This window comes from Pimephales promelas, chromosome 18 (assembly GCF_988280905.1).
Source record: "Pimephales promelas chromosome 18, fPimPro1.hap1.1, whole genome shotgun sequence".
In the NCBI taxonomy this organism is placed as follows: Eukaryota; Metazoa; Chordata; class Actinopteri; order Cypriniformes; family Leuciscidae; genus Pimephales; species Pimephales promelas.
In genome coordinates, this window is record NC_142786.1 from 21,924,126 (window position 1) to 21,943,419 (window position 19,294).

The 19,294-nt window shown below is 36.9% G+C and overlaps 1 long non-coding RNA gene across 1 annotated transcript; it reads right to left on the reverse strand.

Annotated features, from left to right (window-relative positions):
* Positions 1-10,727: 10,727 nt before the first annotated feature.
* On the reverse strand, positions 10,728-18,662 carry LOC148970983 (uncharacterized). The gene is made up of 3 exons (XR_016147433.1): positions 18,540-18,662; positions 14,144-14,219; positions 10,728-11,591 (listed from the first exon to the last, which is right to left on the reverse strand). It is a non-coding gene; the product is annotated as an uncharacterized LOC148970983 (long non-coding RNA).
* Positions 18,663-19,294: the final 632 nt, after the last annotated feature.

Here is a 19,294-nt window from a genome sequence, read left to right on the forward strand (position 1 = left end):
AGACACAACACACACTCACACTCTGAGCTACTTCAGGTTAAACCCCTTTCCGGGAGGTTTTTGACTGCTTGTGTCACTTATCATTCCATGTCACACTTTTCCTGTTGGTTAATTCATCACAAATCATTGTTTTATTCGTCTAACACCATATAACCTCTCTTTCTTTAATTCTGCAGCTATACACAAAGGTCATTCATCTCTGAGGTACTTATTTCCCTCACCCTCTGCTGGTCAGTCGGACAACTACATTTACAATTTAAGCAACTAATTGATGGATTACCTCACATAAAGTTTTCAGAAGTAAAAAATAAATAAAAAAAACCTTGGGGAAAAAATATGAACATTGCTCAGAACTGGGGGAATTTCTGTGTTTATTATACTCAATATCAGGAGTTGTGAGGCACATGTATGCTGATATATCCTGGCAACTGATCTTGATTACGCAATTTGACACTCATTTATGCAAATGTTGCAATTCACTTTACAACAGGAGCTGACATGCCCTTTACAGCTTTGACAAGAGGATACATTATAGTACATGGCCTCGCTGGTCCAGCTATAATCAGCTGAACACGTTTGTTTCCTGTATAGTGTTCTTGCTATGTGTTTATCAGAAGTGTCTTACCAAAATTTGACATAAAATTAATATAAGCCAAAAGTGATGTCTGGAGAGAGTGATGTCTTTTAATGACCCTACTAGTTTGATGAAATCATCAAAAGGAAAGGAAAATATGATATAAAGTCAGAATTGCGTGATATAAAGTCAGAATTGTGAGATATAAAGTCAGAATTGCGAGATATAAAGTCAGAATTGCATGATATAAAGTCAGATTTGCATGATATAAAGTCAGATTTGCGAGATATAAAGTAAGATTTGCGTGATATAAAGTCAGATTTGCGAGATATAAAGTCAGATTTGCGAGATATAGTCAGAATTGCGTGATATAAAGTCAGATTTGCAAGATATAAAGTCAGATTTGCGAGATATAGTCAGAATTGCGTGATATAAAGTCAGAATTGCATGATATAAAGTCAGATTTGCATGATATAAAGTCAGATTTGCGAGATATAAAGTAAGATTTGCGTGATATAAAGTCAGATTTGCGAGATATAAAGTCAGATTTGCGAGATATAGTCAGAATTGCGTGATATAAAGTCAGATTTGCGAGATATAAAGTCAGATTTGCAAGATATAGTCAGAATTGCGTGATATAAAGTTAGATTTGCGTGATATAAAGTCAGATTTGTGAGATATAGTCAGAATTGCGTGATATAAAGTCAGATTTGTGAGATATAAAGTCAGATTTGCGAGATATAGTCAGAATTGCGTGATATAAAGTCAGATTTGTGAGATATAGTCAGAATTGCGTGATATAAAGTCAGATTTGTGAGATATAGTCAGAATTGCGTGATATAAAGTCAGATTTGTGAGATATAAAGTCAGATTTGCGAGATATAGTCAGAATTGCGTGATATAAAGTCAGATTTGCGAGATATAAAGTCAGATTTGTGAGATATAGTCAGAATTGCGTGATATAAAGTCAGATTTGCGAGATATAAAGTCAGATTTGCGTGATATAAAGTCAGATTTGCGAGATATAAAGTCAGAATTGTGAGATATAAAGTCAGAATTGCGAGATATAAAGTCAGAATTGTGAGATATAAAGTCAGAATTGCGTGATATAAAGTCAGAATTGCGAGATACAGTATAAAGTCAGAATTGGGTGATATAAAGTCACAATTCTGAGAGAAAAAGACAGAAGTGCGACTTTTTATGTCACAATTCTGACTTTTTTTCTCACAATTGCGAGTTTACATCTCGCAATTCTAACTTTATAACATATAATTGCGAGTTTATATGTCGAAATTCTGACACCTTTTCTCAGAATTGTGAGATATAAACTCGCAATTGCGACTTATCAGGCCAATTCTAACTTTTTCCCCCCTTAGAATAGTTTAAATCTCACAATTCTGACTTTATATCATGCATTTCTGACTTTATATCTCACAATTCTGACTTTATATCTCACAATTCTGACTTTATATCATGCATTTCTGACTTTATTTTCACACGCAATTGCGACTTTATATCTAGAAATTCTATCTCGCAATTCTGACTTTATATCTTGCAATTGCGACTTTATATCACACAATTTTGACTTTATATCTCACAATTCTGACTTTTAAGAAGTAAACTCGCAATTGTGAGAAAAAAAGTCAGAATTGTGAGATAAAAAGTCGCAATTACCTTTTATATTTTTCAATCTATGGCGGCAAACAAGCTTCCATATATATATAGTTTAATATGTACACTGTAAAAAATATTTTCATGATTTGTAATCACAATTTTTTTTCTTTTGTCAAATCAACTTAGATAATTCATGTAGTTCAGAGAACATAAAATTTTGAGTTTCTGGTGATAAAATTAATATCCCTCATTGCATTAACTCAATTTTTCCATTTCAGTGAACTTAAAAATTTAAGGCAACCAGGTTACTTATTTTTAAGGTAAACCAACAATATTTTTTACAATGTATATATATATATATATTCATGTTTAAAATGAAACTGAAAATCAAACAGCTCAAATAAAGTTTGTTTGACCTTTTGAGAATGACGAACAACATCAGCAACCTCTTTCACTGACTATTGGCAAAAAAAAAAAAAAAAAAAAAAAACATATTAATAGACATTTAAATACCATATTAACAAAATATTAAAAGAAATACTTCCACTACTTGCATTGAGCTAAACTGGCGGTATTGTTTGAAATGTTAATTTGAGTCATATACAGTAACCTCCTACATATTTCTGTAACTAAAGCTGATTGAGGGAATGAGTCAGTAGGGGAGCCCACCATATATTTACGTTTAGCCACAGATGTGAGCAAAGCGTGTGTCCGCCTGTGCCGAGATAACCTGAGGGTCACTGGCACCCTTTCATTAGCCTTTGCTATGAGTTACATGGATGTGTGATTCAGAGATTATGCATGATGATTCACATAATGCACATGACAAATGTGTGTGGGTATGCAAGACCTGTGTGTCGGTTTTCCATCAAGACTGAAAAATCAGTTCCCAAAAACTGTGCTGATAGTGCATGTGTCAAAGAAAGTTTGTGAAGTGTCTGACATGTGGCCCATCGTAAAGTCATTCTGGGACAATATGTCTCCTTCAGAAGAAGAAACCCACATTAGACCCTCAGAACAGATGCGATGTGTCAGCATGACAACAGGCTCTCAATAGTCCCCTTTAACAACTGCTCGTGTGTGTGTGTGTGTGTGTTTGCATGTTTAAGTGTTCGGTAGTCTATGACAGAAGCTCATGACACGGTTTCCACTAACTCGAACTCGGAAGCTTGTTAAATGGGCAAAGTGTCCTGAAACTTTCTCATGGAAATATCCAAAGGAATTTGGCTTTATTTCATGTGTCCCTATAAACACTGTACCCATAATTTTAGATCTTCATGTTCTATATTTAAATAGAAAATAACACAATATGCTGTTTGTTCTCAGTGCCTGATCTTCAAAATAATACTTTCTCCTATCCCACACTCTTAGAAAAAAGGGTTCATTGGGGTTCTATATATGAAGTATAGGGTTCTTTACTCAACTCCAAAGAACCTTTTATGCTAAAAAATGTTCTATAATGACAAGAAAGAACCCTTTATGGGCTATTATTCATTCATATATTACATAATTCTGCCAATTAAATGATGGTTTATTAAACTGTAGTAGTAACTTAATATCACATTTTAATCATGTTGATTTTAGGAGAAAAACTGAAATGGCACTCTTCGTGTGCCAATAAATAGTAAGTAATAGTGTGCAGATGAAAGTGTTACTAGATACTTCTGTGGGAATTACTAATTATTTGGATTCGTATTATAAAGTGAAGATCATTGGAACTAACTAGTAATGACTCAAGTGTTACGATCTAGTCATGATTTGTGCAACCAAACACTAAAGTCATTTCAAGCTTTTGAGATTATTGGTGAACTTTAGTATACCTTTAGAAAATTGCTTTAGTAACACTTGAGTCATTACTAGTTAGTTCACACGGTCTTCACTTTATAATGCGTATCCAAATAATTAGTAATTCCCACATAAGTATGTAGTAACACTTTCATCTGCGCACTATTACTTACTAGTTCATTAATCAGAGTTTTTTAGGTAATGGTAGTTACTCGATTGTTAATTAACTTTTTCAGTAGTTCTCTGGGAAGCATTAAAAAATAGTAGTTATTGATTAGTTAGTGAACTAACACTTTCATCTGTGTGCTATTACTTACTAGTTTGTTAATCAGATTTTTTTTGTTAGTTAATAATAGTTACTAGATTGTTAATATTGCCTTACTTATTGGTTCTAGTGTAGTTATTCATTAACGAAGGAACCGTATTCTAAAGTGTTACCAAAAAAGCTAAACACAAAGTGCACACCTACAGTATCTCAGAGCGTCCTTTTTTCGGAAAGACATACTATTTGTGGCTTACTCATGATGTGTGGCTTTTATTACTTCAGAGTCACAAGTAAGATAAGAGATTACGTATGACTCTCAGTTTCTATTTACCTTACTACTATTCTGGGTTTTGACTTTTACAGCTGCTTCCTGAACACCCAGTCTAAAGACTTTCTGTTCCTAAATTAAACTAAAAGACTGGTTTTAACATTCAAGTATTTATAAAACTCCTCGGGAAAAAAAAAAAAAAACCCTTGCCAAAAAACAAACATACAACCTACTTTAGAGATGCTGCTGGAATTAAATCACAATTTGGAACCAATCCTAATGGATCCTACAAACGAGTCCTTTTAGAACTAAATAAGATCAGAGCTAAATAAAGTGAATGAACAAATGTTATTGATTATAATCTTTTTTGGTGATTGTTTGATTCTTAAATGGTCCCGTGTTTCTTTTGGATACTTTGTGGACAATGTGAACTCCACAATTGAGAATTTTATGATTCCGGCTTAATTGAGAAATATTTTTATTAAAGAGCTGACAACGTGCAAAAGATTTACAGGAAAATCTGTTCTAAAAAAGTGTCACATGACCTAGTCTGGCCCAATTTTCTCCTTAGCCCATCATTCAGCACGTCAGTCCACAGACTTTCTTTTTATATAATTGTCTGACAAGTTAATGTGAAGCTTTTACTTCGTTTTTCCATTTGTTTATATAGTATGACTATTTTTACACACTTTCAATAGGCTTGTACCTGCTCTCATCCTACTTGTTTTCTTTTATTTCTATAGCTGATAAGGCTTCATTAAGCTGGTTCATCACGGACTCTTGTCATCTTTGTTGATGGTTACTCAACATTCAAGCATACCTTCTATTGCACAACAAGAAAACAAGTTGTTTTCATTTTTATGTGTTGCTTCAACAAGGATGAGGATCAAAGTATTTTGGAACTGTAATTAACACATGCTGAGACATGCTGCCCTTTCCAGCGTCAACTGCATATGTGCAAACTCTTGCGTTATCTCGTTATTTCTGTCAGCTTAACCATCCTCTCTTTCTCATTTAAAGGGATAGTTCAGCCAAAAATGTAGTTTACTCACCCAATATGGCATTTATGAAACTCTAAACTCCTTTGCTGGTCATATGACCAGTTTCATAGACAAGGCTTAAAGTCCCCGTGAACTGGAAGTTGCAAACGATTTTTCTCCAGTGCTGTGACGTATTTCCAAGTGAAACGGAATATTGAACAGAGGGCAGGGTTTTACTCTAGCGCTCCTCCTTTGAGGGGAGTGGTTAAGCGTTTCCCCACCCAAGCTGTGAAACCTACGTCATAAGAAAAAGAAACTAACAAAGTAAATAGGTTCAATTTTGATTTCACGGGGACTTTAAGTCTAGTCCCAGACTAAGGGCATTTTCACACCTGAAAGTCCGCACCAAGGTCCGAACCAGATTTGGTTTGGTTTCACATTGCAATAATGCGAGCGCACTAACTTCACGCGACATACTTGCGTCCTGTCGTCATCATCTAGGTTTAGTAAATTGACGTGCGTCTGGAGTCAGCATGTTGTCAATTCCCCGGGTAACTTTGACAACATGAACGAACAGACGCATGTCGTTGCAACTATATTGTTGTTTGTATGCAATAATTACCCACAGCACCTACTATACACAATGCTAGTTCAAATTCGCCAAATGAACGTCCTCGTCTTGCAAACATTTAATCGTCGCCGGCAGGAAAGGAGGAGAAGATTGCAAGTTGACTTTTTATTATGTCATCAGACCATACTTCAATTAAAAACCTCGTCTCCCCATCTCCCCATGTGCTTCTACGACTCATTTCTCTTGCCACCTTCTGTTTTTTCGGCTTTTGGGAACCACAAGTTCTGAAAGTCCAAACCATAAATGCTTTCACACTATAAACGAACCAAACCTTTTTTCAGTTTGATCCGGACCGAGACTACCTCTTTTCGTCTGACCAAATTTCATCAGTTTGGTCCAGACCGTGGTCTGGTGGAAGTTTCACAACTATAATTTTGATTCGGACCAAACTGAAAAGTCCGAAAGTCCGGACCAAACAAGGTAGATGTGAAAGGGCCCTAAAATGCATGTTTGAGATGTTTTAACTGAAAGCAAATTGCACTGACATATCTTAAAATAGTCCCGGTTTCACAAACAGGGTTTAGATTAAGCCAGGATTAGGCCTTAGTTAAATTATGATATTTAAGTAGCTTTTATACACGTGCCTTAGAAAAAAACATTGTTTTGAAGATGCAAGATGCAAACCAGTAATGTTTTTAAAAGCTACTTAAATATCATAATTTAACTAAGGCCTAATCCTGGCTCAATCTAAGCCCTGATTGTGATACCGGGACTATTTTAAGATATGTCAGTGCAATTTGCTTTCAGTTAAAACATCTCAAGCATGCATTTCAGTCTGGGACTAGACTTGAGCCTTGTCTGAGAAACTGGTCATCAAAATTTTAGTTGCATAAAAACTGGTCAAAATTTTAGTCGGATAGCCTGGTCAGAATAGTCTATTGGCTGGTTTAAGAGGGGTTTCGGCCGTTTTCACCAGCTTGGCATCTTAAGTAACTTTGGCTGATTTAAAAAGGTTAAAAAGAGCTAGTTTTCAAAAGAGCTAGTGGAAAACCAGCAAACTTCCTCATAACAGGAAATCTAATTATGAACATTCTCCCTGCGGCTGATCCAAAAATAAAAATAAAAAAAATCACAAAATTCGATAGGAATTCTATACTGTAGGTGGACACAATTCCTTTTAAGTCAACTAAAATGAGGGATGAAATCCGGAAAGCAGATCTCCCTCTGAGGGCCAAATGTCTCCTGAGGAGACCAAAGCAGAATCTCGCTGACCACAAAAACAAATCACTTTTCAGCCAAAGCAAGCAAAGCGCAGGCCCCCGAACGACTTCACATCTCCCTCAATGCTGCTGCTTTTACAGTCCAATCATATTAGTATTAGATTTTGAGAGTTGGGGTCTCAGGTGGTCAGAGGGGCCCTCAGGGACTGTCCCAACTCCTGTTGTCCATCAGCGTGTGATCAATGTCTGTCACTCCCCACCCTGCCTGATACACACTGTACAGATGCTATGACTATGCCTGATGACTAATTCATGTGCTCAGAAGTGCAAACACTAGATGCATGAGACACAAGATCAGAGAAAGTACTGTATGCGGGCCTAGAGGTAATCATTAGAGGAATATATGGGTTTAATTCAAGTTAAGCTTAACTGTCACATTCTGCTGACTGCTGAAAAACCTGCAACTAGTCTGTTTTCTTATAATGTGGCCCTTTTTGGAGGATTTACATTGCATTTTATTTTTATCCAGTTGAGGAACACAAGCGATTCATCTTAAGAAGGTTGTAAACTCGAGAAGTGCAAGAAATACAAAGTTTCATTCATTGTTCAAGTTTCAGATTTAAAAGCAGAAATGCAAAGCTTACAATTTTATAAAAGCACATACATGAAAACTTGCACATAAGAACTGAGCTGTAAAGTTGTTCTTGTAATATTTACTGTGTTTTAGGCGTTCCGTTGTCATGGATCGGATATAATTTTACAAAAGGTTAGTGTTTACATCTTGAGGTTGAAACAGTGAGAATTTTATTTTAACATTTACTTCAATTTTAAGGGTAGCTAATATTCCTTTAAGAAGAATTAATTGTTGACGTTTTATCAAAACTTCCAGTTAAGTCATGCTTTTTAATCATATAGTTTCTCTCTATTTTTTTTTTTAACTGATTTTGGACACTCAGTGACCTGTTTAAGTACTGAGAATCACCAAGAGGAATCAAAAGAACAAAAACAGAGAAGTTGTATAAGGCCAAGTTGACCCTGTGGGGGCAGATGGAACAATCGCTGATGTTAACCAGTCTCATTGTAAGGGTTAACATCTATAGGGAATCATTCAATTTATATCAGGACTGCTGAAATAAAAGCAGATTATAAAGAAAGATGCAATAAATGTAACATCCCAAGCACACTTCTGGAAAGCTCGGATGTCTCTGGCCTCATATCAGCACGTTTATGCATGTGTTCTTTTGGTTTTTCTGTTGTGTTTGTGTTTCTACACAGAGGGGAATCTTTTGGATGACAGGAAGTGATGTGAAAATGTGGGTGGCTCATTCAGTCTTGTCTCAGAGCCAGAGCTGTTACAGAGAGGCAATTGACAGTTAGGCCTTGTTATATCTGGGACTACATTCTCCTGTGGAATAAACAGCATCAATGCTCCCTGTTTATTGTCACTATGGAAATGGAATGAAAAGTTCCAGAGAGATAATTCCTACTTCATAGGAACAACTTACAGAGTCATTTCAACTAAGTTAACCCCAGCCAAGTCAAAGTTCCTTTAAGGAAAGTTAGTTATTAGTGGCCATCTTGGTAACACCCATAGGAAGCTCTTTTCTGTGAAGCACAGCACTTATCTTGCAAGACCAAAATCTCCCAAAACTTTTTGTATTACATTTTATTGTCTTTTTGTTTAAATTGGCTAAAAATATAGAATGAGTTTTTTTTTTATTAGCTCAGCCAGCCCGTTCTCATCCTTTAACGTCATATAGAACGCTATATGCAAAAACGGCGCTATACTACGCACATGGCTCCCTTTATCGTTAATATAACACGCGAACCCGAGACGTTATAAATCCTTTAGCGTGAATATGACACGTACACCCTACCCCACACCTAAACTTAGCCCTCACAGCACGTGTTATATTAACGATAACGGGTGCCATGTGCGTAGTATAGCGCCATTTTGTCACTAGCGTTCTATATGACGTTAAAGGATGAGAATGCGTTGGCTCAGCTAATATACATTACCATACAAAGTTTGGGCTCAGAAATGCCTATATTGAAGGGATAGTTCACTTTTTGAAATACATTTTTGGTATGTTTTAGCTTAGTCATATAACGCAGGTCTATGGTAACCACCTCAAAGAGCATGCACAGAGAAGTCCAAAATAAACAAGATTTAATGACTCGTAAATGTAAGAACACATTGATCGCCTAAGTCACGAAACGACCGGTCTGTGCCGAAAAGCGCCGGAAATGTAGGTGCATTTCTCGCGTATGTACATCACTCATTATTTACACAGAGATTTCAGAAGAGTTAACTTTCACTGTGAAGATCTAAACATATTTAGATATACAGGAAATCGCAAATGGAAGACGATTTCGATATATATACAGACAAAGTTGAATTTTCTTCGCAACCGCGTGAAAGATCCCTTCCGGCGCTTGCGCAGACCGAAGCGCCCGCGCCCTCAGATCACTTGGACGTGGCTGTGGTTACAAGAGGTAAAAACGATATAAATACTGTTCGTTTTCTCACACAAACCGCTCGTTTCGTGTCTTAGGCCATCAATGTGTACTTACATTTACGAGTCATTAAATCATGTTTAATTTGGACTTCTCTGTGCTTGCTCTTTGAGGTGGTGACTATAGACTTGCATTATATGACTGACAGACAAGAACGGTTTGACCTAAAAATATCAAAATTGAAACTACTGCGGAAACAAAGACACACACATCTTGGATGCCCTTGAGGTAAGCTAAAACATATCAAAAATTTATTTCAACTAGTTAACTATCCCTTTAATCTCAGCTGATGACGGTCCACTCTCACTCTTAGAAGAAAAGGTATTTAAATTAAATGTTTTAATTAAATCTTTAATTTATGAATTAAACGGCTCATAAACATATACTTTAACACTAGAAAAAATTTAATCAACTTGTTAAACATAAAAGTATTATGCAATAATTTAGGACAATTCTCCTTAAGGGTTCTTGGAAAAACACATTCGTTTAGAGTCCAATTCTCACTGTCAGTAGGATATTGGCTGTTTAATAGTACTTAAGCACATATTAATGTGTTTTTCTGCATGACCACACTATACAGTACATCCCTTAAACATACCCAATACCTAAACTTAACAACTATAAATAAGCAGTAGTAAGGAGTTTATTGAGGCAAAAGTTGAAGTTTAATAGTTAATAGTGAAAACTGGACACAAATCTGTAACCGTGTTCTTTAAAATTCTATTTAAGAACCCTAAAGTTCCATATAGAACCCTATTGAAACTTTTCTTGTGCATTCTTGTGAGTGTATACAATTCCCATAAATCATCACTACTGACCTTTGACCTTTTCCATGTACTTGAGTACCACTGCATGCGCTTTCACTGCAAACAAGACATGTTCTTGCTGCTTTATTGCAACATCTAATTTACATACATTTACAAATATACATTTGGGAAGCCTCAATATACAGTTAGTTCACACTTAGTTGACACTTGAGTTCAGTTCTCTTGGTTCTTTTGATCCAGCCCCAAAAAGAAAATGATTATTTTAGCCCTGGTTTGCTAAGCGTTCACACAGTAATTTTTAACTCTGAAACTAAAGATATAAAACAAAACAAAAAAACAGCTTTTATGAAGTACATTGTTCGACGGAACTTGCTGAACATCCAAAACAATGATGTGTGCTGGACTAAATGTGCTCGTTGTATGTGCATACATATAATGGTATTTGAGAACTCACAAAGAGCTTATAAAATGTGTAAATGAGTCAAAACATCACCAGGAATTCCCCCGACACCAGTGTGGAACAGTAATGGACAACATCGTGACGAGAAGAACCAGATACGCGCACTGGTCCGTGTTGTCTTTGGACCGAGACCCCTTGTTTGGTGGCAACAGGGTTCAGATGGCAGCGTTCACACTTATCCCAATGAATAACACTAACCATCATTCGTTTTAATCTGACCAAACCTGCCAAATGTGAACACACCCTAATTCTGAATATAATACAGTGCAACCAAATTAAGGTCTACATCAGCATGACCAATGTTAGGAACATCAACTAGAAGTGCTCACCTTTCACAGCCACAGACCCACCAGGACAAGTTTTCACATGACCTTCCTAAGCTCAAACACTCAGAATTCCTCAGATGCGTTATCTTCACGCTTAATGATAAATAAGGCAACAGGGGAAAACAATAGAAAGCAGGGAGCCAAGACAAAGACACAACAATGTCAGAGTTGTGAGGTGGGAGGCAACAATTTACTTTGGATCCCTCCTGAGAACTTCACCACACAAGAGAGTCTTCGAGTTATTCTGGAAAAAATGAATGCAGATGTTAAAGGGACACTATGCAGTTTTTTTTTTTTAGCTTAACTGAACAGCTTTGGAATTATTGAAATGGTTATGACTTCTTTCGGGTTGAATGGTGGCCATCTCGGATGTACCATTACATACAAATAAAACATTTCCAGTTGGCGATCTGAAATATGTTGTTTTTGAAATCAAGTGACCAAAATGCTTTTTGCCGCTGCTATCAGTGGTGCGGATACAGTGTTCTGTTGTGACGCGCACAATCTTCACACGGACGTGGGCCTCAATCCGTTGCGGAGAGACTCTCTATTATTTGTTACTGCTTGATATAAAACCACTAATAAACAGTCGGTTTTGATGAGGAAAATAAACTATACTACTACTGCGGATTAGAACACAGAACCTCTGACACGCTTGGCAAAAGTTCTGCCTCTGGACCATTAAAGTACATGGGGATAATAGTCGGATCTATGCATTTAATCACGTGAAAATTCTCACCACTAACAACATATATTAGATCTCATTAAACGACAAATTAAACACAATGTACTATTTTATATTATATAACACGTCACGGCATGTCACGCTCTGCGTGAGTGGTATTTACGACAGTCACATTAAATATAAGTACTCCACAGCTACTCTAGGGGTACTTTAAAGGCACACTATGCAGGAATTCCGTTTTTGTCAAACAGTGCCCCCTAGAGTCGCTGTGGAGTATTTGTATTTAATGTTACTGTCGTAAATACCACTCACGCATAGCGTCTCTGCCATAGACTGGTCTCTGAACTCACAGCATGATACCCCATAGAAGCTGTTATATTAAGGGATAGTTCACTTTGAAATAAATTTTTGATATGTTTTAGCTTACCTCAAGGGCATCCAAGATGTAGGTGTCTTTGTTTCCACAGAATTTTTAATTTTGACATTTTTTGGTCAAACCGTTGTTGTCTGTCAGTCCTATAATGCAGTTTTAGGGGGTCCACCTCAAAGAGCATGCACAGAGAAGTCAAAATTAAACATGATTTAATGACTCGTGAATGTAAGTACACACTGATGGCCTAAGACACGAAACGAGCGGTTTGTGTGAGAAAACGAACGGTATTTATATAGTTTTTACCTCTTGATAACAGCCGTCGAACTGATCTGAATCAGATGTCCAACTGAACCGAACTGAACCGTCTCCAGATGTTACGCCGGAAGTGATCTCTCACGCGTCTACTTCACGCATTGTTTACACGGAGATTTCGGAAGTTTTACCTTTCACTAAACATATTTAGATATACGGGAAATCGCAATGGAAGATGATTTCGATATATCTATGTATGTTTAGTGAAAGGTAAAAATTCCGAAACGTCGTAACGTCTGGAGACGGTTCAGTTCGGTTCAGTTGGACATCTGATTCTGATCAGTTCGACGGCTGTCAACAAGAGGTAAAAACTGTTTGTTTTCTCACACAAACCGCTCGTTTCGTGTCATAGGCCATCAATGTGTACTTACATTTACGAGTCATTAAATCATGTTTAATTTGGACTTCTCTGTGCATGCTCTTTGAGGTGGTGACCATAGACTTGCATTATATGACTGATAGACAACAACGGTTTGACCGAAAAATGTCAAAATTGAAAATACTGTGGAAAAAAAGACACCAACATCTTGGATCCCCTTGAGGTAAGATAAAACATATCAAAAATTAATTTCAAAGTGAATTATCCCTTTAAGATTTTTTTTGCATTAAATAAGAGATCTAGCGCTAAAATGTGTTTTTGAACTCATGCTGAGCGTTCGTGTCCGCTGCTGTCAGTGTCATGGATACATAGTGTCTCTTGTGGCGGCGCACGCTCAGTCCTCACTCCTCACTCGGACACGCTCTTCAATCTATCACAGTTGCGAGACTATTCATTCCGGTGAAATCCGTATCACTGCTTGATATAGACTGTAACCACTGATGAACATATTCAGTTTTGATGAGAGAGAAAAAACCTCTGTAACCTCTGACACGCTTGGCAAAAGATCTAACACTAAACCATTAAAGAACACAAACTTGCGAATCGATGCATTTATTTACGGGTTGAGCAGAGAGGCTCATTCTCTTTTCCTAGTCTCTTCTGAATGCATTTTCTTTGCTTTTTCCATTGTCGAGTATCACGTCTGAAATGAGCACAAGTGTCTTCGTGCTTCATGTTGTGGTTGATATGTGTGACGTCGTTACTGTAAAGCATGTTGTGATTCTCTCGAGATTTGTCGGGGGCACTCCTCTCAAACTTGGTTTTTCCAGCGGTTTGTTTTACACCGAAATTACTTTGAAGCTGTTATATTAAGGTACAGTTATTGCATAGTGTGCCTTTAAACAGACATTAAAAAGCCAATCCTTAATATAAGATGTTGATAACATTATAAGACAACATTATAACAAATTTAAATGAACTATTTTTAGATGCAGTGTTAATAAATCAGCTTTGAGGATGTCTTCTCATAAAAGTAGACAAAAAGTTGATGGTCTATGATAGTGAAAGGACAGAGAGAGAGTTCAGAGATGTCCTGTGGGAACATACCTTCAGAAGGGGTGTCATGGGTCATGTTATTTCTCTGAGGGACCATCATCACAGCATACCTGGACCTGGACATGTCCTGATCATTCAGTGCAAAAAAAAATATCTTACTCAGTATTTTTATATTTCACATTCTTAAATCAAGATACATTTCTTTGAGAAGCAAATTCACATATTAAGTATCATTTTATGATATAAAAATCATTAAAATTAAGTGAGTTTGGGCTTAAAACAAGAAAATATAGAAAATAGAAATATATAATTTATATTTTTTTAGGTATAGAAATAATAGAAAATCTGTCAGTGGGCTAAGAAAATTAATCTTCTTTTTCCTTTGAGTTAAGTTGATTTTTTCTGACCCCATTAACATTAAATATTAAATTTGTGTGATTTTTTACTTTACAAGTAACTTCAAAAAGTGTTTCATTTGTCCATTTCAGTTTAGAATCAAGGTCAGATATGTAGCCTATAAAACAGATATATCAATTTAATACACCACATCTAAAGATTCTTAAAACATATTAAATCTTGAAGTGAGGTTTTCTTAGTAAATCGTTATACAGTAAATAGTTATACAAAATTTAATGATGTTTACATGGAAGCCCATTTCCAAATTAGAAAAAAAAAGTTTTGTAAATCATAATTATGACATTTCAAAGTCATTCATGAAATGAAAAGTTGAAATTATGACATACTAAGTATAATTTATAAGATAAAAAGTATACTGTATGCAGTTGGGGAACATTGATGAAATTCATGCAAACTGTAAGCAACGTTAACTAATGAATTGACAAGGAATAAGTGATGACATTTTGGCATGACCGGTTTGCTTATGAAGTGGGAAAATAAGTTTTCACAAAATTTTTGCTATGACTGTGTAAAACAATCGGCGTAGAGCTTCATATCCGTGTGGAGATAAGACTCAAGGCTAAGAGTTCACATTCTCCAATCGCCACCAAATAAATCTTCAATGGAAATTTAGCATCTGAACAGATTATTTCTGGTGGAAATTTATCATGCATTAGTAGATATTTGCATATTTCTCCTTCAGAAATTTGAAACTCCTTTGATTTAAATAGTGGTAGATTCTAAACAAAGAACTAAATTTAATTTGAGGGAAATAAACACCATATAGAAAAGCTCCTGATTCGATCAACTGTCTGCTTTATGACAATGTAATGCTAAAACTGTGGGATGAACGTACATTTTGATTTAATCATCTTCAAAGAGGATCTTACTAAGGGAACACAAATGGACTGCACATGGACATTGTGTACAAGCTCTATTGCACTATACAAAGTGTCCTGTTAATTGGAGTGATAGGAAATCAATAGAGAGGCTCTTAAAGTCTCCTGAGCAGATGCTCAGGCCCTCAAACCCCCAGACAACAATCAAAACTGTCATTACACACCAAACTCCACCTGAACCCCACAGATACAAAGCACTCAGCCTTATGTGATTCTTTAATGATTTCATCAGAATCAGGACAGAAAAAGGTCCTCTATACACCTGGTATGCGTTTTAGTCGAATGAATCACAAGTGGACGATGCTAAATACAGGTGTAAATGGGGTCTAAGACATTTCAGCCCGTTCTCATCCCAAGGCGTCATATACTGACGCTTTTGACATTTTTTTTCTACATCCAGCGCACATGGCACCCTTTAGCATTAATATGAGAGGCGCCCCCTAGTGGTCTAACCCTAAACCTACCCCAGACCTAAACCTACCCATGACCGAACAAAGCTGTGTGCGTGTTATATTGACGCTAAAGGGTGCCATATGCGTTGGATTTAGATGAAGTTTCAAAAGTGTCACTTTATGACGCCCTAGGATGAGAACGCCTTGGACGTTTTGAGCTTGACTACTTTTCACACCCTTCAAGAGGTAGTCGAAAACATATTTGACCGGATTGCTTTCGTAGTGTAAACAATCATGTTGAATGCGTTCAAACAGACACAAAAGACCGGCAGCTCTCCACCTACTGACCTAATGCTTAAACATTATGGGAAGGAAAAACACACATTTACCTGCCCATATTCCCTCCCCTCGAAGAAATCAGGACAGAAGTGTTTGAAAGTGGACAACAGAGACGGTTTGAAAAACCTGGGGCCGGTTGCATAAACTGCTAAGACTAGTCTTACAAGTTAAGTCAAACATTTTTTCTTTAAGACAGGTCATGTCTTTTACATAAAAATGTAGATTGGTCTAATTTGATACCGAAAAGAAAGACTGATTACCCCTAACTAACTGCTAGTTCTAAAGCTCCCATTAGTTCTGAAGTACTCTTACCATAATGTTTATGCAATTGGCCAGGTGTAAACGGGTATGCGTCTCCCTCTACTTGTGATGCGATCTACCAAAATGCGTCTTAATGCCAGGTGTAAACAGGGCCTAAGATCTGCAAAACATAGATGAGGCTAAAATGTCATTTATGAGGTGTCTATATCAATAAAATAGTAGGCTATTTTGTCTTGGGCTGGCGAGCAACCCTCTACCAACCACCCAGAACTCCTGCAACTGCATAGAAACCCCTTGGCAACACCCTAAACAACCTAGCAACTGCACAGGAATGTGCTAAAACCACTTTAGCATCGTAGAGACCTTTGCACAAAGACAAATTTTCAGAAAATGTAAATCTAATGTTAAATACAGATATTTTCTTATCATTAACAGCAATGTTTCTAAGCTAATGACAACTGAATGTGATGGTTCACCTTGGCCAATCCTTCATGTGTTTACCTTGACAGATTTACAGCAGCTTCATTGAAGCTGTAACTGAGCATGATGGGCTGTTTGTTTAAAAACACACCATTCCCTTCATTCCCAGCCTCTCACTTTGAGGAATGTGAGGGTTGTAAGGGAACAAGATACACCAGGAGAAGAGCTGGAAGTGAGAATGCTGACAGTAAAGAGACCGGTTTGTGCTACAGCTGGCACCTGTGTGCTCACTAATGTCTCATAACCCTCTCAAGGCCGGAGGATAAGAGCCAAATGAAGACCTTAGACTGACGTCGGACACTCTTTTCACTATTATCGCAGCTGAAGCTGTTTTGAGAAATAGTGAATTATTTTCATAGGTCCTTTAATGTGTCATGCATGTCACATTACTGATTTAAATTACTACATTTTATTAAATTACGGTAAATTATACAAATTTAGTGAGTGGATGAGTCTGGTGAGAATCTTTTACAGAGTCAATTAATTTTCGGAAGAAGGGTCATTAGCTAGGCAACATGATCACTTTACATTAGCGCTGATGTCACAGTGTAATTGCAAAATAATAACATGTAATTATTACGTTAAACATCTTATTAGATTATTTAAACCCCTGACCATAAAATTTGTGCTGCAGACATGAATAATAGGCCTACCTCAAAATTGGTGTGCTTTTATTTTTATGAGTCTTTTTTCATATAATTTTCACTTCGATGATGATAAAACATACTAAAACAATATTAGAGTTATATTATAGGAGGAACCTGAGAGCACTCACAAGTCTCTCAGGTTCCTCTTGTTTATCAAAATGAAAGAATCTTTTCCCAAGTCATCTCGTTCATTTAGTTCGTTGAATGAACCAAATGACACAAAAAAAGATTCATTCATTTTGATGAACGAGTTCAAACAGGAGAGTCACGAACGCGCATCACAAAACAGAGCAAGGCGACCATTTGTGCTTATAAAACTTATACTTTTTTTATTTATTTTTGAAATGACCGATCGTTTCGCTTGATAAGACCCTTATTCGTTTAAAGCCCTTTTGAACAATTTGCACTGAAACTGTCTTTTGGACCTTGAACCGTTTGGTTCCCATTGAAGTCCATTATATGGAGAAAAATCCTGGAATGTTTTCATCAAAAACCTTCATTTCTTTTCGACTGAATGACATGGGGGTGAGTAAATTATCAGCAAATGTTTTTTTTAAAAAAAAAGTGAACTACTCCTTTAATGTTCCAGTTCCCTTTTATTGTCAAGTCTTGTTATTGTTTGTTTGCCCCCATCGTGGGTCTGTTTTGTGGTTATAAATAAACCGCGTTTTGTTAAAGACACTGTCTGCGCTTGGGTTCTATTTAGTGTAAAGTGACACCTAGTAGTAGGTTAAAGCTATAGCCTACTACTAAAAATGACACCAGCAAAAAACATAATTGCAAAAATGGTGTCCGAACACTAGAATAAGAAACATAGAAGAAATTAAATCGAGGCATTGGCAGATGGATGGGTCAGTAAAGAATAAGAGAATAACAACAGATGCATTTCACACAACAGTGTTCAACACTGCCCCCTTGCTGGCTAGAGACTGAAAGGTATAATCAGGCTAAATGAGGAGAATGCCAGTGAAGAAATAATCCGTAATCCATTACTATAAAAAAGACCAAAAAAGTGGTGAGCTGACTGACTTACAAAGGAACAGGCCTCGCCTTGTCCGAGCCCTGCAGCTGCTCCGTTGACAGGGATCATTCCCAACTTAACTTCATTCCAAAGTTGTGACATCCACTAACCTGCAGCCTCTCCAGACACGCTTCCTGATGACTAATGAGACGTGATCGAGACAAGCTGTCACTAAACAATGTGTATGCGGGTGGAAATGACACTAGTAATGACTAATAGTTTTGAGTTTTGCAGTAACTGAATGTTTATGCAGTGGCCTGAGGGAAACATTCTTGGAAAGACAAAACGAATCACTCCAGATTTCCAGTGGGATGCATTTCTAGTACAATCTTTTCAACAAAAGCTCTTACTCAACCTTTGATAACCCGCCGTGAATAGAACTACACACATTAACATGTTAGTGTGACAAAGGCGTGACACACACGTTGCGACCCTGGCCGGCACAGATGTGCTGTTGTGACCCATTACACACTCAAGGTCAGAGAACAGAATGGTCAGCTATGATCATATCGTCACCTCTGACCTCCAGCACTCCCTCTCATTCATGCATCTGCTCTACGGCCCAGGAACAGAGGTTGAGAAACACGGACATCAGAGCAGGTGGGCGCATGTCGAGCACTGAAACACACCTCAGACATTTAGTCAAAAAGCAAGAGCACAGGAAATATGTTTGTGGGTTGATTCCAATAAAAAAAAAAAACTGTGTGGGCTACAATTTTAGATGTGGATATTGCTTAATACAAGCATGTCATGTCTGAACACAAAGC